At 39.9% G+C, this 25,187-nt stretch overlaps 1 protein-coding gene across 4 annotated transcripts in view; it reads left to right on the top strand.

Annotated features, from left to right (window-relative positions):
• add3a (adducin 3 (gamma) a) overlaps positions 1-25,187 on the top strand; it is an 84,598-nt gene that overhangs the window by 12,536 nt on the left and 46,875 nt on the right. For 3 of the 4 annotated variants that reach the window (XM_067497752.1, XM_067497755.1, XM_067497754.1), the window contains one exon: positions 2,989-3,026. The gene's annotated coding sequence lies outside the window, so the exon portion shown is untranslated. Of the gene's footprint in view, positions 1-2,988; positions 3,027-12,524; positions 12,681-25,187 lie in introns of those variants that run through there. The other variant, XM_067497753.1, reaches the window with a different exon arrangement.

The following is a 25,187-nucleotide window of genomic DNA, read 5'->3' as shown; positions in this document are numbered from 1 at the left end:
ATGTTGGAAACCTAGAGATCCTTTTTTCAGCTAGAAGTGCCGTCACATCCCTAAATATGGCCAAAGATATAAATATTTAAAAATAGCACTCTGCAGTTATCTGGGTTTACATAATGAAGCCAAACGAGGCCATTCTGTATGGACAGTCACATCTACCAAATCAGTGAGGCCAACACAGCGGTCAGCAGAAAAGGTTGTTATATAACGCTGTTGGTTTCCTTGTCTGTCTGCATTTTGTCTAAAGAAAAAATGATTATTATGTCAAGTGCAGTGCCTGGCTTATAATAACTTGAAGCAGAGATCATTCTGGTTGTTCCAGTTGCTGCGGTACAAGACCATCATTACTACTGACAGTGAACCCAGTCATTATGTCCTGGGGGCATGTAAAAACAGAGGCCTAGCTTTGCTCCTGACCGTCTAATGGGTAGTATTTTCCTCTCTTCTTTTGCGTTGGTTACTTTTTACACCATAAGGGAATTTGGATGTGTCTTTTCACACTGTGCTTGTTATGCTGATACTTGTGATGACAGCTCTTACCTTTGACCACTGGCACATTACAGTCCCACAAGCACCTACCCCTCCTGTTGCAAGTTCCTCAAACTTGATTTAATGCTACACCCGGAGGGGTGCCAAAATTGGCTCTCAGAACTTTCTAAAGAGAGTAGAAGGCACTGTAGACAAAACCAGAACCTGAACCTGATATAGAGTGGCATGTTCCTTGCAGTGGAAAAGCCAAAAGAGAGGTGGTTATTTTTACATTTAATTTAAATGTACTAAACAGTCTCTGATAGTTTAAGGTACAAATTTGAACCCATCACCCAAGAATACTGTTATTACCATAACCACACTTTGTGTCACAGTTTTCTACTGTGGAATTTAAAATGACTTAATGCAGAGTTAGACCAATGGCTTTCGGCTTGTCCCTTCAGAACTTGTTGATTTTTTTCGCCGGATGCCCTTTCTGTCACAACCCTTTTTTTTTTTTTTTAACTGGCCTCGGGACCGGCACCAAGGTCACCCTTGGTGGCTGTGCAGGGCCACACCCCAGAATTCGAACCCACTGCCTTCTGCATCCCAACCCAATGCTCTAACACTTAGCCAACAGGCCCCCTTTAATGTAGACTTAGACCAACTAGTTTACAGGAATCACTCAAGACCTATAAAAACTAAATACATTTGGTCTATATACCCCTTTTATCGAAAGGCCTTTATGTTTTTTAACTTGTGCACCCATTCCCACACTCAAGGCAAGGTCCAGGGCCTAAGCATCAGTGTTTGCAGTTTAGTGTCTTAAGGTGGGGACAGAGAATGGTTATCCAATATCCCCAGGTATACAATCAAGATGTGCTGATTGCAAGGTCTGAACTTGATCCTGATGCAGTTTTGATAAACAGTATCTGGTTAAAGGAAGCCAGTTGTAAATAGGCTATTGGTGCCCTGATATCTGAGATCTGACCAGAATAAGAAGTTTGATTCTGTGTTTGCACATAAATGTAAAGCATTCCTTGTTTTCTCCATCAGTCATACATGGTTGAGGCGTGATATGTTGGCGTCTTAATGCATTTTTTATGAATAGATGGATCTAAGCTTTCAATGAGCTTCTGGCTTTTCACACTTTTCATTGTCATTCTACATTCCAGGAGAGAGAGAACCTAATTTCTCCAACTCCACTAAAGTGAAAAGCATCTCTGCCAAATTCAGCAGGTGGTTTTAATCTCTCCTCCTCTTCAGTTCTTTTATTCAGCTAGCCTAGACAGACGTGTGTTTCCACAATCTCCATGCCATCTGGGGCTTTTCACATTTTATTTGTTCTATAACCGCTTGCACAACTCCCAGAGGTGGCCGACACTTCCAGGCATTGTTCCTGCAGTTACTTATATCTATAGTGTGCAACTTAGGCGGCACTTACATGACGCTGCTCTGCCCAGTCCTGCCTCTCTCTGCTCTGATATACCTTAATTCTGCTCTTTGGACTCTACTAAACCCTGCACAAGCCTTTAGGTAGTCATAGTTGTCAAATGACAATAAATTACAAAGAAAAACCTTGTAAATGCAAATATCTGCACTGCTGCCAGTAATGGTCAAGTCAGTATTTTAGGTTCTTTTTGGATGGTCAACTAGGTTGGGAAACTTTGTCGTAGTGAACCACCTGTGAGTGTGGTTGCTATTGGCACTTTGAATTTGAAACATGGGTTGACAACATGTCTTACAATCTAGTTCTGAAATCAGCATAACCTGAACTTATTGTCCAGAGTTTTTTGATTTGGACTTAAATTTGGAATATTGTGACGTGTTATTATGGGCCAATCTTAAAATTCCCTGTAGCAAATTTTTATTATATTGGAATGCAGGCACAGCACCATGAGCAATAACATCTCTCATACACTATCAGTATCCCAGTTGTTGATACAGTTGGTGTTTGTGCAAATGATGTTGATGGCTATCAAGGGAGTCCCTGCCTGCCGCCACAGCCCACTCTCTGTAGTAGAAATTGCTGCCCGCTGTGACTAGGAACACACACATTGAGCCCTATTTGCTCATGTGAGAATTTACCAGTACAAATGTACACAAGTACTAACCGACCCAGATATGCTAAAAGTTTCTGCAATAGGATGATTCTAATAAAATAAATGCTCCACTTAAATGACATGTCTGTTTTTAGATGCAAACTTTGTATGTAAAAGTAACATAAATGCTTTTTATTTGACTTTTACTAATATGCACAGTGGAAAGATGAGAGGGGTTGTTCGTTACTATTTATTGAACGTTTGTTTTGTTGTGTTTGCCAATTTGTCCCTTTGTACCCTGTTATTCCAGATGTGAAAACCTTAAAACGAGTAAACGACATTTTAGCAAACAAATGTGTGTGCTTACTTGCTGCAGATATCTCCATTTCAGACGTAGTGTTTTAGTAATAGTGTAACTGTAGTGGTCCTCAGTAGAGTTGGATGCAGAAAGTAATCTTGTGTTTGTCTGTTTCTGTCCTAGCTGGCGAGACGTTGTCAACTCAAGCAGTCCCCTGAGAGGTAAGAATATTTATGTCAACACGCACCATTTGAGCTCCTGCTCAAACGTTGAACGCACCTGTTGAGTGAATCAACATCACAGCTCTGCTTTGAGTATTATTTTACGCCATAACAATCACAGACGATGGGAAATAAAATGGAAAAATTCTCAAATATAGTGTTGACTGAAGAGGAAAGTGGAAAGTTTGGTCTGTTGCCCAACCGCCTCTGCTCTCCTCTTTTTTCCCCCTCAAGGACAGAGGACAGAGTAGGTAAAGGGAGAGTAATGGTGAGGACTGTTAGGATGGTTTTGAATAAATAATGTGACTTTTCTTTGTGGTAAGCTTACACACTTCAGTTATGACAATCATGAGGCTCTTTATAAATGAGTGAGCTCTGAGCTCTCTTAAATAGTGTATTTTGTCCTATTCTTAAAGATTATGGGATTTTTACAGATTTAAGTCCAATAAATACAAAGAGTCAATACTGCTGCAGATGAATTGCCAGTTAAAGGCAAACCACATCAAGTGCCAGTATACAACACCACTTATTAAAAAAATGCCTTTCTACTAATTTTGGTGGCTATAGTAATACTTGAACTTTTTCCTGCCTAACACCTTTGTCTGTCTTTCATTTCAACATCTCCTGCACCCAAACCCTGCTCTTTTCAACCTTGCTTTAAATCAGTTGTGCCAGCTCTACAGGGGGGAACACCTGTTTATTTCGTGGTCAGACGTTAAGGATTTCAGAATTTATTAGTTTCTGCTTCACATGACTGCACAGGCCACATCTGCCATTCTTCATTTCCGCTTGTTGAGAAATGGCGCCCTTTCTTTTCTTTTATAGAAATTCACATTAAACCTACTCAGAGTCCACTGAGATAAGCTCATGCCTTGAAGCACTACTCATAATGACCTCAGGGGCAGTTGTGTATATAAAACCTCTTGTTGGCTTATTCTTGCTCTCTTATTCCTACTCGGTTTGATAAATGTTCGGATGAAGTAAGACATTATTATCTGTTTCACTTTTGTCAGTCATTAGTGCCAAATATGGAAGAGTAGACTTGTAGTTAGGAGCAACAGCAGCAGCGGTTCTGTTCAGGCTGAAATGAGGCGGGGAAATATAGTTTAAAAATAATAAATCTTTTCACGTGTATAAGAATATTATTTTGCTGTAAATACAAGCTAAACAAAGGTAAAAACCTCTTTTTGAAATCGCTCCTTTCTCCAATACTCAGACTACAAAGACAAACTTCTCTGTCTACACAAATTTTAAGTCAATTGGCCATTGGCTTCATTAAAAACACCCTTTCTGTGTACTCAGATGTTAAGTGCATAAATGTGCATCAAAGGGAAACAAGTACTGTTCTGTTTTTAAAACTGTCAGTAATTTTGTGTAGAAAATTTAACAGACCAAATCACAATTCTCTCCAACAAGTTGATTTAGAGCTGTCGTCAACAAGGACTCTGTCACAGGATTCCCAGTGGACTGACAGTTTGGACATGTTTGCCATGTGGAGTGTTAGTGTTGTGGCTAAGCTGCTAATGTTCCATTTATAAATGACACCACAATAGAGAGTGGATTAACATCTGTTGATGTAATCCCCTTAATACGTTTTATAGTACTCTTTCCTGCACTGAATGAGTAATACAAACTTTTGTATTGAAATTGTATTATATGCGTGAGCTTATAGCGAGGGAACGGGCGTGTTGATGATATTTCTATCACTCGACGGCTGTGAGGACGCTTCTCACGTGATCTCCCGCCGTGTGTTGAAACACAACTCATGACTATGTCAGAGGCTGATTTCTCCTGATGTTGTCCAGGGTTCATATGTGAACCCCCCTCAAACAAACATGCTCAACAGTTACAATTTATTAATTTTTGTCCTCCACCAACTACTGAATGAAATTCCTCGCATCTTTAGTTCACAAGCAGTCTGATTTGTTCACCAACTGCTAGCGGTGTGTGAGGCAGGTATATACAGTGGTTTCATTAGCACTTTGTGGCTATGTCATATTAATTTTGTTAATTGTTAATATGCAGATATTGATACAACGTCTTTAAGTAATACAGTATCTCAAGTCATTTCTTTCTGTTTCTCTTTGAACAAATGCTTTAAATCTGTTTATTGTGACTTATGTCTGTAAGAGATTCTAAAAGTGAAAGACTTTTCATAAATTATTGTTGGTTCCCTTGTAATCAGGTAACAGAAAGTAGGTGTAGGAACAATGGAAAGGTCCAGACATTCCTGAGTTTTTGAAGGTATCAGCACGACAGGGAAGACTGAAAAGTTGTGAACCAGACAAAAAAAAAAGAAAAGAATGGCGAGGTATAAAACCACATACATGCTAAACCATTTACTGGACTGTGAAAGCTGAGAATTTCCACTGGTCATTTCCTTTCACATCATCAGGCTGTTTTTTCGGTACATTTCGCCCTTCCTCCTCTGTTTTCTCTGCCTCCTCCTCTTGGTTTTTATCACTTTATTTCCAGCCAGCCTCAGATTCTCCCCTTTATTCTCTTCAAATTAACCTCAGCAAGACTCTTCTGCTCAGCAGGGCAGTAAGAAACGATCTTCCTCTGCCCTCATTTAAAGTCTCTTGCATCTTCTGACTAAATGCTCCAGCGTGCAGCCTGGTCCTGACTGCCTTGCTCTGGTAATCTCATTATGTAATGTAATGTCATTTATAGTGCGGTTTACAGGAATCTCAGTTCAGTGGCTTATTTGTTAACAATAATGGCAACAATCAAACGTAAGATCATGAGCAAGAACATTACAGGACAGGTTCATTCTAATTCAAAGCATGATATACTTAAGTACAGGAACATTGTGGCTGTACATTATTGTACTTTACAAGTCCTCCTCCTATTAGTTGTTTTAAATCCCTGAAGGTACCTATGAAAATGTGTCCTCATGTTACCCAGGATGCCTTGTATATCTGGAGACTAAAACATGCCACCTCTCATAAAAAAAGCCACCTCCAGGCTGCCATCTTGGCAAGTAATATAACCCTCCCATGTTGCTTGGTGCAGTTGAGCGGCTCTCTGACTCGGGACTTTGATTTAACTTGGCATTCACCCTGACTGGCTGTGGTCTCCTCTCCATTCATCATAACAGCATCACAGCTGCTCTTATCTCCCTGTTGGTCCAAACCACAAACACTGGCTGCCAACATAACAGCCTTGTTAGACACACACATGCACAGTAGAGTTCGGTTAATCCATTAGGTGCAAGTTCATGCCTGCATGTTTTGGTCTTAAATGATGAATTGTAATCTACTTCATATTATTTTTAAAAGACTTAGTTGAAATGTACAGATTTGATTCACTACTGTTAAGTATTTGACTCTCAGTGAAATACCAGTAGAAAAGCTGGTAACAGTTTAGATACTGGTTTGGAATCTGAAGGACAAACGAGGATTTTAATTATACAAACATCCACTACACAGAGAGGCAGCTGTGGGTAGGTACAGACAGTGATAAACAAAAATAAAACAAGTGTCCATCCAGCCAGTGAGATGGATTTTTCTAGAGAGTGGGAATATTTAAAAGTGTAGAGTTCTTGGACTTTCAGGAAGAATGTTTGGTGTAAATCATAAAAGACCATGTTCATGTTCTGTGGATAATTGTATAATGATGTTTAACCCAGCCCTCCAGCATAACAGGGACTGAGCATATTACATGTTTATTCTTGTTAATCTTGTTCATTTGGCAAATTCATTGATTTTTAAGTGTTCATGTCTAAGCAAGTAACACTAATGTAACACTTTACAAGTTTTTACTCTATAATTTGGTCCGGTTTTGGCTCAGTCTTCTTTCATGATGTTGGCATTGCAACAATTAATTCTGTCAAAACCTCATAAATTCTGAACAACCTTGCTTTTTAAATCATAAAAACAACATGCAACACAATTTTTTGGAAAAGATGTCATGAAAAGACATTTAGGGCTGCAACAATCAGGAAAACATCCGCAAAAACCTGGAGGGACTTAATGTGGTGACTGTGTGTATTGCAGTTAAACACACCATCACACACTTACTTCTATTTCATACAAGAACTCCAGCTCTCTCTGTCTGGGCATCCTCATCCCAGAATAAGTCTCTAGTGTGCGAGACACATAAGTGTGTGTCGAACATTCCATGCTTCGACACACACTGACTTGTTATTAGAAACCTTTTAAATTAGAATCAGAATGGGTGTTCTCCTGATAAATAATGTCTGTCTTTTCATCAGTCAGCAGCTGGAGGAGGAGTTGAGCATGTACAGTACTGTGCCTGGTTTGTCAGATTGGATATGATTTGTTACTCTCTGTTTGTAGTTGTGGAGAGAGAGAGAGGGAGTGTACTCGTGTTGTTGCAAGGGTTATATATCTTTAGCTTTATGGCCGTTTGTGTGCCATGGTTTTGTGGTTTAGTTTGTGTTTTACTCTGGTTCCAAGCCACATCATGTGTCTTGAAATCATTAATCACATCCCAACAAAATCCAGACTGGGTGTATGTGACCAAAGCTTGACCACACATCCAAATGCACATACACATACACTGATCAGCGACGACGTTAAATCCACTTGATGGTTTTGCTGTTGTGGCTGATCAGCGTATGAAGAAATATAAAGAGACTGCACACCTGCAAAATTTCTGTTTATTTCTCTTTTCATAAACATACATATGGTTATACATAATTTGCCAGGCACATGCATACAAACTGTGCACGTACAGTTAAAGAGTTCACTTTCATTCTGGTGTCCTGTGGGGCTTTTGTAGAGCTCAGAGGCCACAAACGACAGCTTTGTGTTCTGGGAGAGTGGGAAAGTTAGGCCACAACACACACCCAAAAACCGTCTTTCAAACACACACTCACTCACACGCACACACGCACACACACATATATGTTTTGGCTGTGTCAAAGCATGTGCACAGTTCTGCTCAGCTCAATAGGCTGATTCATTAGAGCCTCCTCATGACAGTACAAGAGTAAATGGACTTGCAGTAAAGGGGGAATGAGGTGATGGGAGTGATACAGCTACCAATAGTTGTGCATTACCATGTGAACTTGTAGTGGTTAGTGGTGTAGCTGTGCCTTTAGAAAGCTCACATAAGATCATAAAAAACACACATGACTCAACAACAGAATACACGCACTGAGCATTAAAAACACAAACAAACTATAACGCTTATAATGTGCTGTCTCCACTGAGGCCCAGTTCTTCCTAGATGGTCTACAACTATAGAGAACTTCATTACTGGTGTGTTGTCAAAGCTCTCATAAAAGCATACCATCAAAACATTGATCTGTTTTGTCTTACTTAGTTGGTTCATGCAAAACCCCAAAATTTACAGGGTACTGACAGCCACCATTAAACCACAATATTTACTATAGATCTACTCAGTGATTTAAAAGTACTTAAACTCTTCAGTCATTGTGTCCTAATGCACAACAGCATGCTGAAAATGTTCAAACTCTTGTTTTAAAAGGTCATCCCAAATTAATTTTCTCTGCTGGAGAGATTTTTTTTTAAGAAAGTTGTTTTTATCTAATATCATTGTTTATGAATCTGGCAGCCAGCATTGGAAATGTGCTGTGGAGTTTAGTGAGTAACGATGCTTGGCAGCGAGCTCTTTGTCTGGATCTCTCCCTCGCCGTCTGCACTGGAGTCAAGCAGACTTGAAGCTCAGGCCCTCTGATGACGAGGGCCCTTTGCAGTCCAACAATTGAGTGAGTTTTACTTAATGCTTTAGCTGCTTCCTTGGACTGCAGTGAGAGAATAAGGTTGAATTTTCAGAATATTATAACCTGTCGTAGGTACATAACTTTTATGCTCTCACTAAAACTGCCATCATTGTTATGAAGCTACTAACATGTGTATTGTTTTTCTTTTCAACAGAGTAATAAATGTACAAATTGTGTCAGTGATGAACAGAGTGTCTTGTCACTTACAAAGTTGGATTAGTTAATCTAACCCTGCAAACAGAAGTCTCTGTCACACTGTGCCTTTTGACCGGAATGGTCACCCCCCTTACATGGACCCATTAACTTAAAAAGCATGTTATCTCTGTCACATGGTGTTACATTCAATGGGTGGAAATGAGAAAATCCCATCCCCACACCCACCCACCATCCCATGAGCCTCCACAGCCCACGCCTTGAGGAGAAGTCACCTCAGGACAGTCGAATAAATTCAGTGAATAAACAAGGAAAAATAAATCTGGATGATTAAAGCTGGGTGCTTGGGGACATTTTGTCAGGTTTAGTTATTACAAAGTATGACATATAGCCTACTCATGAATTATTTATTAAAATATACTCTTTGGGAAACTTCTGGAGCTATGAAATATGAAGCCCCATAAACTCTGAAGGAGTTTAATGAATATGCATCCGCACGGTTCCACTGTTTTCTGTGGAAAAAATTACACGTCTTGTAGTGTGTTACTCCGTATGGGGACCTCATTAGACTAAGCAAAGCAGAAACACAGAATGCTCTACACTGTGGCTCTCATAGATTCTTTATTATGTGTAAAATGTTGACAATTCTTTCCACTTCCCTCTGCACCACTTTACTTTTAAAGGTGGACAAAGGCCTTTAGGCCACTGCGGGCTGGTGCAGGTGAATCACAGAAGCTCCTCTGAGCTTGTCAGTGGTTCTGTTCCATTGTTATCCTCTGCTGGTTGCAGGTGGTGGAATGGGTTTATTTACTCTGGATTATGGGCAGAAAAATGATGTACCGCTTCTAGCTGTGCCCTTTAGTTGTTTTTGATTAAGGGAACGCAAAATATCTTTCACATGTAACAGTGGAAAGAACTGCTCATTGTATCCAAGAGTCATTTATTGTGGCTCGAAATGCAAGAAATAGCAGATTCAAATCCAAAATGTCAGGGACAAAACCCTCTGCAGTAAATAGTCATACTTGCATCTCTGATCTTATTGTTGACAGGCAACATGGTGTCTGGCTGCTTAGACACCGCTGAATGTAGTGTGAAATGTGAAGATAAAACATTGCAGCTGTCGATGTGGATCTTTTTCCTGCAACTCAACAAGATAAAGTTTAATTGCCTAATGAGAGAGGAAGAGGAAGATATAAGCATGCTGTTGTAGATAGAGGACTTTCTGAACATGTGAATTTATCTTAGAATGTAAAAACCCAGAGTCAGATCTATAGCTATTGTGCTATTCAGCAGCGGGTTGTGTCAGTAAGAAGGACCATCATGGTCATAAACATGCCAATCAACAAACATGCAAACCCAGACCAATTATCCTTTGAGTCTACAGCAACATATATCTGCATACATTTCCATTTTCTTATGATTGATATATTTAATTATCCACAAGGATAAGTGCTTAATAACTTTCAGTATGCATTCAGCATCTGCCTTTTGCAGTGTGTACTGCTCCATCTTTCGTCTTTACTTTCCTAAAAGGAAGCACTGCAGAAAGAAACCACGAGCAAGCCTGCTCGTAAATAATTTAGATGTACATCCATTTTTAAATTGTGGACAGTGTCGGCGGCTTGCAAATTTCACTCAAATATGTTAGACCAGGCATCCAGGTCCAGCTATGGTGTGGGAGGCCAGAGAGTGAGACTTATTCTGGGATGAGGATGCCCAGACAGAGAGAGCTGGAGTTCTTGTCTGAAATAGAAGTAAGTGTGTGATGGTGTGTTTATCTGCAAACCTGAGTCAGTAACGTTCAGCTACAACTAAAGCCAGAGAACACTGCAGATGCTGTTTATTCCAGTGCAGCTTGAACACACCACAACTGAATAGTTTCCAGCGTGGGGGATTCACTGGTTTCAGCCCTGACGAGGGATCTATCCTCTTGTCCTTGATGTAGTTTGGCAAAAATAAAACCACACTCACCACACAGACAGCCAGACTAAGCAGGGAATCCCTTCCACTTAGAAATTGACAGCTGAGAATACAGGAGCTCGGCTAGACTACATCTCCCCATAATCCTTCTCTCTCAGCTTGAATAATTGATTTTGAATTGATCTAGGCCCAGCTGGTTGACTTGCTTTAGAAAACTGTCATTTATATTTGATTCTTATAATTATTGACTCCCTTCTTTTTTTGCTAGTCAGCAATAAAGCCAAGCCTTTACCCCCCAAGTGGAAGCGTTTTCAAAGAAGTGGCAATTAAATATTCATTTGAGGTTTGTTTGTTGCTCTGACTGACCATAAATTACACAGGAGGGGAAGTTAAATGACAGTTGATGCCCTTTACAGTTCTTCCTAACAGGGTTCTTAGAAATCCGAGGCCTGTTGGAAAATGTTTGTCTTCTTACTATTAAAAGCCCACTAATGAAATGATGTCCATAAAAGCCTTTAATGTGCAGCATGGGCTTTGTTTCACTCAAGTGAAAGCACACGCTCGCGTAATGTAGAAAACATTGTTAAGAGACACTGGCGCAAGGAGGGAAGGAATTTAAAGATGCCTGATGATTTAAACGCTGTTGGTAAGTGAGCCTTTCATATACTAATTTAAAATACGCACATTATTTATTCTGTATATGGCTGCCATAGGTATTTATTTTCTTTTTCAGTTAATCTGCTGAGGGTTTTTTTAATTATTGTTTTTTGTTTTTTGCCAGTTGCTAAAATGCAAACTATAATTTCTTCCCAAACTGACAAATCCAAATGTCTCGTTTTCACCAGCTATTGAAGCTTCCTATTCAGCATTGAGGAATAACACTAGTGTTGATATTCTTATCTTATATATATATTTTATAATTACAAAATGAAGCCTGGTTGGTTTTACAAAATATTTAGCCATTTGTTATGGACACTCCACCAGCTCCAACCCTTTATTGTCCTCCACAAACTCCTTTATGTGGAAGGGGATTCCACACAGGAGGAGGTTGTTAAGCTGCTATCAGGGAAAGTGCTGGATGTTATTTAAAGAAGTAAAGGGGAGGCAGTGACCCCTTTAGTGGAGGGAAAGACTCTCATCAGACTTATCTGAAAGAAACTGGCATTTTTTTGTGCTTCTCCAAGGACTTTGAAAAATGTAGCGTAATGGTAAAGAGGAGAGAAGGAGGCTTTGATTAAAAATGTGCTCTCAAAAGAAGGAGCCAAAAAGAAAAAAAAGAAGCAGAAAATAATAGCAGTTCACTTCATTCCTGTTTCTTACTTTGTAAAATCAGGTTTAAACAAATGGAAACTTTGATCTTTTGTTTCACAAATCACTGAGGAGAACCCTGTCATCTCAGGCCTGTGTCTGTGGGTCTTTGTGTCAGTATGTGTGAATTTAAATTAAGCTTAGCCCTCCCGTCTTCAATCCCTCCATTACCATCCAATAAACATACAGCCCTCCACCAGCTTTTAGAGGCTGTGTAGGCTCTGCTATAGATAAGTTGTTTTCCATCAGTGTTTCTCTCTGTGCAGAACAAGATAAAACAGACTGGCTCCTGCTTGGTGTGGAAAGAGGAGCAAGTAAAGATAAAAAGAATGTGTGTGTGTGTGTAGGGTGGGGGGTAGGAGGAGCATAAGGGAAAGAGGGCAGCAACAGTTTTACACTGCATTCAGCTACAATGGGAGAGGCGTGTTAGAGAGAGAGACAGAGAGAGAGAGAGAGAGAGCAGTAGAGACTGAGGACTCGCTGCAGTGCAGGTGGATCACAGCTGTGTGGTGAAGAGGAAGATTCAGAGGGAGCAGTTCAACTTGCACTGGCTCTACCAGGTTAGTTCACAGAGCTAGGTGGTTGTTGCATGGATTTTGCCCCTGCGTTGTTTGCCACTGAGTGATATAATAGATGTAGTGTTCTCCAACATCAGGGCTGCTATCTCTCTGCTGTGTCTACTCCTGTTGACTCTGTGCAGTTGTGATATTTCCCAGAGCCCATCGTTCCCAGGACAAGAACATTCAAGTATGATAAAGGTTAGGGCCAGGGCAGGGTCTTTACTGTTGCTAGTATGTCATGCATAAAAGTTAGGGCTACGTGATTAACGTTTATGCTGCATACAGTATAGAAGATATTCTGCGTTGGTTGCTACAGGTTAAATGAAATAGCAGAGCCCCTCTTCCCGCTTTTCAGATTAAAGGCTGAATAGAGTTGGGTGCTGTGAATGGGCCTGAGTTGGCTTTCTGTGTGCAGAAAAGGGGTGCCGCCCTCTCAAGTGTCAGCATGCTTGCTGGGTAGGTGGCGGGGGTAGATTCATGTGCTTGTATTTTGGGGGGCTGAGTTTTATGCATCAGGGTCCAGATGATAAGAGGAAAGAATCATGACCCGTGTTTGGTTCTCCGCATATTTTAAATTGAGTCTTAAAAGTTCATTGTTCACTTTCTTTTTGTCTGGTTGCTCCTTTTGAGCACTTTATCCCCCTGAAGGAAAGGAGAAGTGATGCAGTCAAGATCTTTTCATAGGTGTCTGTTTACTATTGACTGAGCAGCTGCTTGTTTCTTTTTTTGGCTGTTTTTTGGGAAAGTCCCACTTTCATGGTTGGACAACTGACTATCTGATCGGAAACGTTTGGTTGCCGCCAAAAATTCCTGCACTTTATTCAATTTTATATAGCTTGAGACTTTTTGCTTGGTTAAGGATTTGAATTCCATTGCTCAGGGTTATTCAGCATCTCTCCCTTTTCCTTTTCCTCTGAAACCGCAACACAGGCTGCAACACAAAAATGCATGCAGGATTTCAGGTCAATCTCTTATTTCAGCATAACAGAGTGTTCCCTTCCCAAATGTGATCCCTTCTGTGGTGCAGTTTATCTGACAGAAGACTGTGATTCTCTGTTGGAAACGGAAGTAAAGTATGAAGAAGATGTGAGGCCAAGTTGAATCTTGATTCTACTGCAGTTCTTTGGGGTTGGAATCGAGTTTCACACTGCACCAAAGCTTTCTGCTACAACATCATCACTTTATGCTGCAATGCAATCTAATAAATATGTAGTGAGTTGTAATTAAGTGTGAGTTTCATAGTCTAATGACAAACTGTGCTTTTTGGATTATCCTACTCTCTGTCATTAAAGTGTTCCTCCTGACTAGTGCAGCTGAAATAGTTTTCCAGCTGTTTGCAAATAAATCCCGACTTGCTGTGAATTTCATCTCCTCAACGCTGCAGTGATGAAGTCTGTGACACAAGCACCTGTATCCAAGATTCTCTATCCAAAGGGCAGTGGCCTCCTAACTTCTTTCTTCCTCTGTGGTTTTAATACTTTGTCTGTTTCTTTCATCGTTCACCTGTTATTTTAGACTTTGAGCTACCAGATAATAATATTACTCCAGCAGTATCACAGTAGGACAATTTAATTCTACACGTTGCACTCATAGATCCTTAAAACGCTTGATAACAAAATAAAAAAAAAACATTGTATCAAGTGAATTTTTACATGTTGTCAGTTTCTTTGAGGGTCTGCTTTGAGTTTCAACTTGTTCTGTAGAGGCCTGTTATAATGTGCGTAAACATGCTGCTTCCATGGCACTCGCTGCCATAGTGATGGCCTTGGTCCTTTAATGAATCTTGAAACGGCCAATATTTGTTCAGAGTTCTTTCTCAGAGAAGCAATAAACAGTATCAATAGGCTTTACTTGGTCTTCATCTTTTGGCCATTCTCTGAGGTTTTCGTATTGTTTCAGAAATGACTTTCTTGTCTGGTCCCTTAAGAAAGTATTGCCGCTTCAGGCTGAATGATTTGCAGTCCTGCTGGCTCCGATTTCCCATTCTGAGGCATTTGTGTATATGACTTAATTCACCACATGCCTGTTCTAGGGTCAAGGTTTTGAGATTTATCTTTGTGCGAAATAAAGAGTGTTTTATCTGACTTATTGCTCTTCAATCTTGAATATGTGGTTTGATAACATTTTAAAACTAACCATAAGAGGATACTCTTTTCTCCATACTGAGTTTGAGGACATGAACACAGAAGGCTGGGATGGTAAAATATTGTCCCAGCGTCCCAAGCTCTCCAGTTCCTTATGTTTTCATTTTAGCTGGAATGATTGTGTGGTTGTGTGTGTATGTTTAAAAAAAAAAGATGGGGATGATAAGACACCCCCTTATAGAAAGGAGGGGGGGTTATCATCCAAGAAATGGGTGTTACTCTTCTTTAGAACTTGCACTGTAAACCACTGGTTTATGTAATGGAGCTCTGTGTGTGTTTGTGTGTGTTAAAGAGCTTGGCTAGCTTTTCCACCATTATGTCATACAGCATGGTTTCCAGCTGTTCAAGTCAGCTGCATTTAATTTTGCTTTCAACAAAGTCATCCTCAACCACAGTTGGTGTGTGTGTCATTTATTGTATATTTGCGTGTGTTTGTGTGTAACCTAAAATTTTGTTTTGTACTAAATCGTTTGTATAAAAATGCACACCCAGTAAACGGTGCGTCACTTGCTGACCCACATGATAAGGAAAACATTACACAGTTTCTGGCTAATGAAAGTTCTGAACCTTTTTGGTCCTTTTTGATGATTGTGATTTGGGTCTGATTGAACACTGTGGTCCAGCTCTAAGTTAAACCAAATGTATTTGGGCTGGGTCCCTCAGAGGGCCTTAAAAATGATCTCTGACAAAAGCAGTGTGTAGATTTCAGCTTTAATGCAGGTGCACATACAGGGCCTTGACTTCACTGTGATCAGGTTTCTTTGCAGAAATCAAAGCAAGAACATAACATTCTCGAACTTGCAGTCCAGATAATTTTGTTTAGTTACTGCAGAGGAGCTTCCAAGTTTGATATTTATACACGGACAAAGCAAACGGATCCCCAGTTTCCTTTTGAATTAAGTTCAGGTCTGAGGTTTGCTGACATAGCCTAATTGACTTTTTGTTTACCTTTCCCACAAATGGTCCATGTTACTGTCATGCTGCTTATTCACATTTTTGGAAAAGCCTTCATAGTTGAGGAATTGGTGCTCTGTGGTTGGATTGTTTCATTTAATGACCATCAGTACTCCTGCAGCAGCTAGTGTTCTGGATTTATCTCTGAAATGGTGGCAAGACAGAATCTGCCAGAAAGGGAAACTCTACTTACTGTAGCCACTGTATAATTGCCTGGATAATGATACCAGCCAAATGGCTAAATGTCACTGAAAGGTCTGGGCTGCTCTGCCCTTTGCCAAGCAGTTAGACCTTTAGAGTCCCAGTCTCCCAGTCTGTTTGACCAAGTTGAGGTTTGTAGAATGACACCAGTACTTTTTATAGGCTCGGACCAGGTTCATGGGAAGGCTTCGCTGAACCTGCCTTCACCAAGTAACTTGATGTATTGACATGTTTTTCTAATGGTTTGTTCCAAAATGAGCTCACACAGATGTCACAAGAATCTGTATGCAAATGAGTAGCTGCTCAAAAAACTGTTGCTCAAAATGTAATTTCTGTCCAGATAAATGTTACTCTCACAGTATTTCTAACTTCTGTATATTTTTGTTTTCTGTACTAAAAGCAAACAGAAGTAATCATTTGCCTGAAGTCATAAGTGGAGATAAAGTGGCAAACAAGACTTGAGTTACATTAAGTTTGCTACTCTTGTAAAAGTGCTGCAATGCAGGCAGTAAACAAAGCTCAAATATATACTCTGCTAACCACCAAAAAGAAATCAAACTCAACCTTGCAAACAGCTTAATGTGCAGGCTTTGGCTGCTCTGAAAGATGGGTATCAATTTAGCGTTGTGTGATGCAGACAAAAACAATGTCAGTGTAAGTAGAGGATTTTGGCAAAATGTAAAACCTTCTGGAGAAAATGTAATCGGATTCTATGACATAAATCAAACAATTTAGGCTGAGAAATGTCTTTGGCCTGGCAGAGTACGTATTTATAGTATTCAAAATACTTTGAAATGCCAGCTTATCGTGCGGTGTTGTGACCATTTACCAATACTATCTCACTGCGTGCATTCTCAGTGCACACACGGCAGTTTATCCTACAGGCTAAACAACACAGTGAGGTGTGTCGACTGTCAAACTGTTTTGTTGGTTTTGATTGGTTTTTGAGTGAAATACTGTATAATGTCAGCTTGCACGGTGTTAAAACAACAATCAAGATATTATGTAGACTATATATTGCACATCCTTCCTTTATTACTCTTTGAACATACAGTGTGGTATTACATTTTCCCAACAGGAGATTTGTACAGTCTGATTCTCTCATCACTTCTATGTGTGAAGCCAAGCCAAGACAAGAATCAGCATGTTGCTCTTTAGCTATCCTGGTTTAATATCTTTTCCAAAATCAAATACTACAAATACACAATATTCTCAAAGGCAGTAGGCTACTCTGGGCTTAGGGGCACAATCTAACTGGACATGTCTGCCCAGAATTAATGACCAAGCTTTGCTTTTCACTGTGCCAAAGTTTTCCTTGGGCTCATTTTGTTTACTTTCTTGGATACTTTACAAATATTCCCATTTTACTGCACCCATCTACTACACTTGGTGATGAAACCTGCAGTAGTAGTTCCAGCTTTGGCCTTAAATGTCTAATCGGTGGTTTTATCTGCAGATCACATGTTGTTTGCATTAAGTACAATGGCTCCCTTCTGCCAGCAGCAGTTTCTCTCCTAGTTTCTACTAGTTTCTAACTAGTGTTGAGTCACAGGGATTATCATGTGTCTCACACCAGATCAGCTGTTTAAAGGAGGGGATTTCTCTAATGGTTTTGTTTGTATAAAACTGGCATCAGACTTTTATTAGTGGTAGTTTGTAATCCCAAGGGAAACATAACACTGAATAAACAATTTGAAATGTGTTTCAAGAGTTTCTTTGTGTGTAATGGCTAAAAGCCTTCATTTGTTTTTACAATTACAGGTAATAAGTGCTAATGTCTCAATGACTTGGTATAAAATGTTAAAAAGTAGTAACGTGAAATTTTAAATTCACCTAAAAAAAAACAACCATGGCACATCTGTACTGTACGCTCTGAGAGGAAGATGAGAGTTTTAAGAGTTTTTATTTTGTTATTTTTTTTTTTTACAAATTGTGAGTTATCCAGATGTAATATTAGTTAGCATGAGTCCTGTGTTGTGGGATGTGTGTCAGGTTGATAAAGGAAACAGGTCAAAAGACTTTGCTTTACTTTCTGCATAATTAAGAACCATACAAACCAACCAATGCAACAAATTTGAACAAACGTACAGTTTGTCCCTTGTATTCGAGTTTAGCCAGCACAGCCTTGTTCATCTTTCAATGTGAATGTGTCCTGGACATTTGGAGGTTGAGCACACAGCCTCCGAATTTTCGCTCAAATCTCAGTCTTTTCCTTGTTTTTTTTTCTTTTCTTTTCTTTTTTTCCATCATTTCTCCTCTATAACTAAAACCTGGAAGTCATTTATGAAGTCAGGATGGGGTTTCTCCCATCCAGAACATGTGAGCAGAGCTCACTGAGTAGGGACTTCAGTTTAACATCCCACACCTCCCATCAAGGGAGTTGCATCAGAGCGGAGCTGAAGATGTCAGTGCTGGAACCAGCTGTGTTCTGATGTTTGGCTACAACCAAATCTATTACTAAAAGCAAACGAGGCAGTTTAGTAGTGATAATAATCAAAATCATATCTTTGTGCACATTAAAGTGATCTTTTAATGAAGCTAAGCAAGTTATTTGTGCCACATGTAGGTATAACTGTAAAATGTGTAACTTCCACTGGGTTCAACATAGGCACTGGCATTGTTAAGTTACTACTGAGTAATTCAAATCCACATTATCTTTCATTAAAATAAAAAAAAATGAAAATTGTGTCTGTTGACACACAGCATGTATCTATTGTGTCTCATTTGTTAGCATTATTTTCCCCTACATTGTTTAAATTGGTTGGATGAGAGCTTGGAGGTACCTAGTTTGTAAGGCTGCTCTTCTCACCCATTTTGATCTTTGTAATCAGGTCCACTAGAGAGGATAATATTTGGGTATACAATTCTTTTCTTTGAGTTGCTCTTTACACTTATTTCTCCAATTGTAAGGACTAAAAATATCAGGGATCAAGGAATGCAAATTGTCCTGTGCTTATAAAAAGGCCACACTTGTGTGTACCCATAAAGTACTTTCACACATGCAAAAAAAAAAGAGGAACAGAAAAAATTGTTTTCAGCTACAACACTTTACAAGTCTGGGGGAGTGCTCTCGGCCCACACCCCAAAGCCTACTAATCATTGCAGGTTTGAAGTTTGAGGACGCAGCCCAGATTCCTTGTGCATGACTGGGGTTGGGGTCCGAAGAGGGAAAGGGAGAAACAAAATGTATGCAAGCGTCCTTGGTTTGTGCAAGTAAGTAACTTATCAAGGGTTTTTAACCCCTGATGAAACCAGTAGAAGTTCAGGTTGTGGAGTGTGATGAGAGATCAGAGAAGCTACATGGGTACATGAAGAGAGAAATGAGTGAGTGAGGGGGGAGAGGGAGTAGGTGGGAGGTGATGTTATTAATCTCTGTTGTTTTCCCCTCATATTGTCATTTCCTCTACAGCTGGTCCCAGGTGGGGAGGGAAAGAAAAACATAACTAAAGAGTTGAGATCTCTAAATAGTTGTGCTGCCAGCAGGATGGGTGTTCCCCACCAGTGACACGCGTGTAATAAAACACATTATCTGATTTTGTAATGTAAAGCTAATGAAGGTGACGAGAAGGCCAGGCTGGGGGAAAATGAACAGATGTAACGGAGGACTAAAAAAGGCAAACATGATGTACAACTCAAATATCAAAAGTTAATGAATCTTAAGTTAGGTCTCAAAGATGTTTACTGAGATTTAATACAACACTGGTTCACCATAGATGTCAACAATTGGTTCTCAATTAGTCTGACAAGGGCAATTCCACAGATTTATTACCTCACCACTGGCCTCCATTAACCCCCCTGTCACCTCTTAGGTCAGGTCTTTGGAGTTTGAGCAGACAGTCTGTGGTTCATGGCTCCATTGAAAATAGACTTCCCACAAGAGTTTTCCCACTTGAGAGTCAGGCTATCCTGTGCAGGGGTAGTAAGCAGTGTCTTTGTATCACTGTGATCAGCTGTAAACACCTTTAGATGTGGTTGGATGTTACGTCATGTGAACTTGCTTCTGTTTCCTTTTATTTTTTCCAGCGCTGATAGCAGTGCCAGTAAGAAAGACAGTGCCGCAGAAAATTGTTCTCACAAAGTACGAACAGTAAAGTGGGAGTGAGGCGAGAGTCCAGGCCACAAACCTACTAAAGTACTAAAAGTTGAGCATTGACAAACTTTTGTAAATGTGTAATTTCCTGCCTGACTACAAATGTCAAGGCAGTTTAGTGCAGTGACACCATTCAGTTAAGGACAGACACTGTTGTGCTTTGGCCCTTCTCCCATGCAGCACCACAATATCATGGGTGAGAGCATTTATCCTCTGCAGCGAGGTTAAACTGATCATGGCTCAACACACAACTGCACATTTAATGTACCAAGGCAAAGCAATGGGAAATTTAGGGTGCAACTTTTCCTGTAGTCCTTATTCAAGCAAAAGTTAAGTTAAAAGTTAAAAGTCAAAATGCTATCATTCTACAATTGCTGACATGTTTACCTGTCCACCTTCTTTTCCAAAAATGGTGAAAAGTTAGATGTGTGTGCTGTAGATTAATGTTTAGTCACAGATTTGCCCGTTTGGCTTCTTGCTTGACAAATGTCTCCATGATTTAAAGGATACTATCTGGCTCAGGCTCAAAAAGGTCGTCGTCAGTGCCGCTGAGCTGACTTGTCCAGAGTCCACTGCTTCCCTCCTTCTGCCTGAGGTTTGGCAGGTAAAAAGGCCAGAGTCATGGAAGTGATTAAAATTCCTTGGGAACATGTGGACGCTTGTTTATTTTTCCACCCAGGCTTGAAGGGTGGAGAGCTGCCAGGGTGCTACACTGTCCTTTCAACAAGAAAAGATAGTGGACAGAGTATAAGTGAGAAAGAGGACCTAATGGTGAATGAAAGAGATGAAAGATAGACGAGGCAAGAGTGGATGAAGGACCACGGTATGTAGAAAGAGCAAAAGTGGTTAAAGATGGGCTAAAGGGATGAATGGAGAGTATAAAAGAGAGGGGGGGGAGGAAAACACCCTTTACTGGACTCTAAACAAAGAGTCGGCCAAATGAACGTTGAGGTTTCAGTGAGCCGTACAGGAAGAGGATTAGAGATGGATGGATTCACGCAGGCTGAAGGCAAGAGAGGACTGGACACAGGGAGGAATGCAGAGATAAGAATAGCAACTTTTTTTAAACTGTCAAGTTTAGTTTGTACAAAGTCACAAGAAGTTAAGTTATCATTGTCATTGTTTATTACGTAGTGTGTATCAGCTATTTTTCTAAGTTTTAGTCTTAAGATCAAGTGTCCATGGTAATTTGAGTCATAATTAGTCAAACATAACCTTTTCATTTTTCATCAGTTTTACTTGACAAATCCTTTTAATCATGTTTATGAATTTATTCAAGACAAAACAATTATTAAATATTATTTATTCTAATAGTAAGAGGAACCATTTCAGTCAAACTGCTTTAAAATAGCATTTCGTCCAGATGCTGTTGGGCTGCAAGGTAAACATTTTACACAAAAAGAGTAGTTTTGCAAAAAGTATCTTGCTGGATATAATTAATTCAAATAATACTCCCAAATTTGATTTGTTGGTCTGGAAAGATGCAAAAATCAATATCTTGATAATGTTACTACACCTTCACTTTTTCTCTCAGTGTCACTCAGTTTATAGTGGGTCTAAATGGTGGCCTGATGTTGCTTCACAGCTTTGGAAATTAGCAAAAGTCTAAAAGGAATACTGTACTAAAATATCAACACGATGTAATGCCTTTCTTTAGTTTTAAATATTTTAGTATTTTGAGATAATTCTTTTGAAAGTGCTATGTTTTGTCAAGTTTCCTAATTTGGTTTTAAAAAATGAAATAAAAACAAGACCAATAAGAGTTAAAAATTGCCTTTAGAAAGCAAGTTGGGACTTGCGACATGTCCAAAAGTCTTGATCAAGAGCTTGTAACACTACAAAACAGACACAGACGGACACAGAAGCAGCCTGCCTGACCATGAGACTGCTGGTTCTGGAATGGTCATTCAGACCCACTGTCCTCTGTTAAAGCCATCCAGCACTGTCGTCTGTTAAAATACGTGACGTCAGATGGAGTCTCATTGTGTGTGACGAGTTCCTCTGTGCGTAGTAAATAAATCCAAGAAGGGCTTGCTGAGCTGATGGGCGATTTTTTTTTTTTCTGATTGGTTAAACAGAGGGAAGTACTTGAAAAGGATATTGATGCAGAGCTTTACCCTGTGGGGCTTATACTGTAATATACTGTGAGTGGGAGACAAAAAGAGGCGACTGGTCTGTATGTTTCATCAGGCTCCACCTAAATGGCATCAAGTCACACACTCAACTTTAAAGAATTTTTTTTTCCCTGTGCAGTGTCCAATCCTCATCTACTGTCTGATCTTATATTGTTGTATTTTGAGTGTTGAGAAAACGTACGGCGATGCCAGTTGTTGTCCTGCGCTCTCCATCCATCACTTCCTGTCTTTCTCTATTTAATACCTATAGACAGGGGGGGGATAAGGAATACATATGGGCAGCCTGCCTACGAGGGTGGAGAGGGAGACGGAGAGAAAGACGGGGGTTGGGGGGTCAGCTGAAAAATGTATTTCTGGCTGCTGATTTTCCCGTCATCTTAGATTGAAGCGGCAGGTCCTCACTGAGGTCACTCTCCACCTCTGTTTTTTTTTCTTGTTTCTTTCTCCATTTCCCTGTGTTTGATCACTTCTAATTGGAACTGACATCGCAATGTGGACCCTGGGGGCAATCCTAGTGTTTACCTGCCTCTCTGACAAATCGGTGCCTAATTGAAGCGTAAAATGAGACCCTGCATTTCCCTCATGCCCAAATTTTCCATCCCAAAAGGCTGTGGCCTTTACATAGACCCAAGTGTCAGATTACATGTCTGTAATGCCAATTTATATCATTATGTATTGGCAAAGCTGACATGGCATCAGTACTTTGGACGGACTGCATTCCTTTATACCAGTGGTGTCAAGAAGATAAGTTTTGACAAATGTCCAAGAGTTTGCTGGGGTTGCTTTTAGTTTTTTTGAGGACCATCGAAAAAATGTAAACAAATTGTCATTTTTAAAGTTCATCTTGGGTTCACATCCCAATGATCGGCTTTAAGATCCAAACTGTTTGTGCCACTTTCCTCATGAAATTTTAATCATTAATCAGTCATAACCACTGCACCCAATATAAGGACATATAGAAGACAGATACAGATACATTAAAGTGTGGCCATTGGGTGAGAAGCTATCACTTAAATACAGTATGTGAAGTATTCTAAGAGTAGGTAGGGATTCCCAGTGATGTCTTAACTATTAATGCTCAGTAGCACCAGGTTACCTTTATTCACAAACTTACAAACTTCTAAGCCTAAAGGTTCAATAACCAAACCCAGCGCTTTATGATCCACCCTGTGTGATCCTGCCTTTGCCTGCATAGCTTTTGTTTTGCCTTTTTTTCATCTCTGTATTGGCTTTAAGGTGGCCTCCCATCCTCACATCTGGCTGGCTGGCTGTTAATTGTTGATTTCTTGCTCCTCGGGTTCACATAGCCTAGTGTCCACACAAAGAGCTCCTCACTTGTAATGTGTGTGTGTGTGTGTGTGTGTGTGTGTGTGTGTGTGTGTGTGTGTTCCCCAAGTTTCTTTAAAGGCAACATTTAGTAGCAAAAAGGAAAAAAGAAAGTTTTACAGAAGATGGCTGGAGCACTCAGCTGTGGCAGCTGACACTCGGTTCAACCATGCTTCAAAGTCTTCCTTCCTGATTGCATCACTTGGTCTTTGTCTCCCTGGTGACTGTGAATCATGTAGCACATTGATTATCAGGAACAATGAGCTGCCACAATAACACGGCTCCTCTCTTAGGATATTCTTTAAGCTCTTCCTGGGCAAGAAGGATGGTAGTTTGTGTGCGGGCTGGCATGTAAATGGGATTGTGGTGTGTAAGGAAACAGCTGGAGCCACTTGTACAAATATACAGAGAAAAGACTCATCCATATCCTTACAGTTGGAAATGTGAGGTCATTTATATATTTGTGCAGTGATGGGTGTGGTACACTGAAACTGTAACCACTCATAGTAATTGTTTTCTTCTAAAGAAGCATTAAGTTTCAAAGCAGCACACTTGAAATTTGCAATATGATTGCAGCCATGGACACTGAATGTGATGATTTTGGTTCTGAGAAGATTGACACAGTGTCAGTTTCTTATGCAAAATAATGTAAAATGTCTCTCCTTTTTCTCTTCTTTATCAGTAAATTATACTTTTTGCTCAGAATATCAGACATCATGCACCACTTTTTTTCTATATTTAGTGTGCAAGGAAGACAGCGAAAAACTGAAATAAGACAGAATGCAGAGTTTAAAAAGCTACAGAAACCACTTGAGTCTTCAAGGAAGTGAAGGAGAAGAGCGGCGGGAAGAAAGTCTTCAATGAGGCCAAGGCTCTAGAGGGCTTTTCTCCTCCATGGTGGTCCAATTATCTTACAGTCCACATAGATCAGGAGCCTTCCAACAAAATTGTGATGCAGGAAAGATAATTGGCTTTATTCAGTTTCACATGTTCTCTGTTGTGTTTGAGTTTATGAATGAAAGTTCCATCACAGTAAGAGTCCAAACTCACTTTGATGTTTGAGAAGAATTTCCTAGAGCCGATGAAGTAGCTTGAATGTGAAATGAAGTGCTGCATGTTCACTCAGCTATCAACGCAATCATGACACAGATAATTACACATAAAAGCGTGACACACAAGGACACACACACACACACACACACACACAAACAAACTGCAACACATTTGGCTCGAACAGCAAGTTGTGACTTTTGGCTATGTGCCACTGTCCCCCTGCTGTACCCCACATCCTGACAGGAAGCTTGTCCTTCCTTCACACAGACAAGCTTGTAATGTATGTGTGACTTTCAGAGATGGAGAGAAAGACTGTGAAACGCTGCAAGCTACATATTTGGACCAGACAGTAACAGAAATAAGGGAATAGAAATGAATAGATTTTAATTGCACAGATCAGAAATGAAGAAAAGTTTTTTTAAATTACTCCAGGAGATCTTAATAAAAAGCTCTGACCTTGTGTTGACCCACAACATGGCTCAGGAGGAAAGTAAAGATTTACAAAGCTGAACATCATTTTAATCAGATGGAACAAAATTCACAATTAATGCAAGCTACAAATCCTACTTGTACATGTTGCTGCTGTGATGTAAAAGTGCTCTGA

This window comes from Channa argus, chromosome 3 (assembly GCF_033026475.1).
Source record: "Channa argus isolate prfri chromosome 3, Channa argus male v1.0, whole genome shotgun sequence".
NCBI lineage: Eukaryota > Metazoa > Chordata > Actinopteri > Anabantiformes > Channidae > Channa > Channa argus.
Note: the sequence above shows the minus strand (reverse complement) of the source record. Positions and strands in the feature narration are given on the sequence as shown.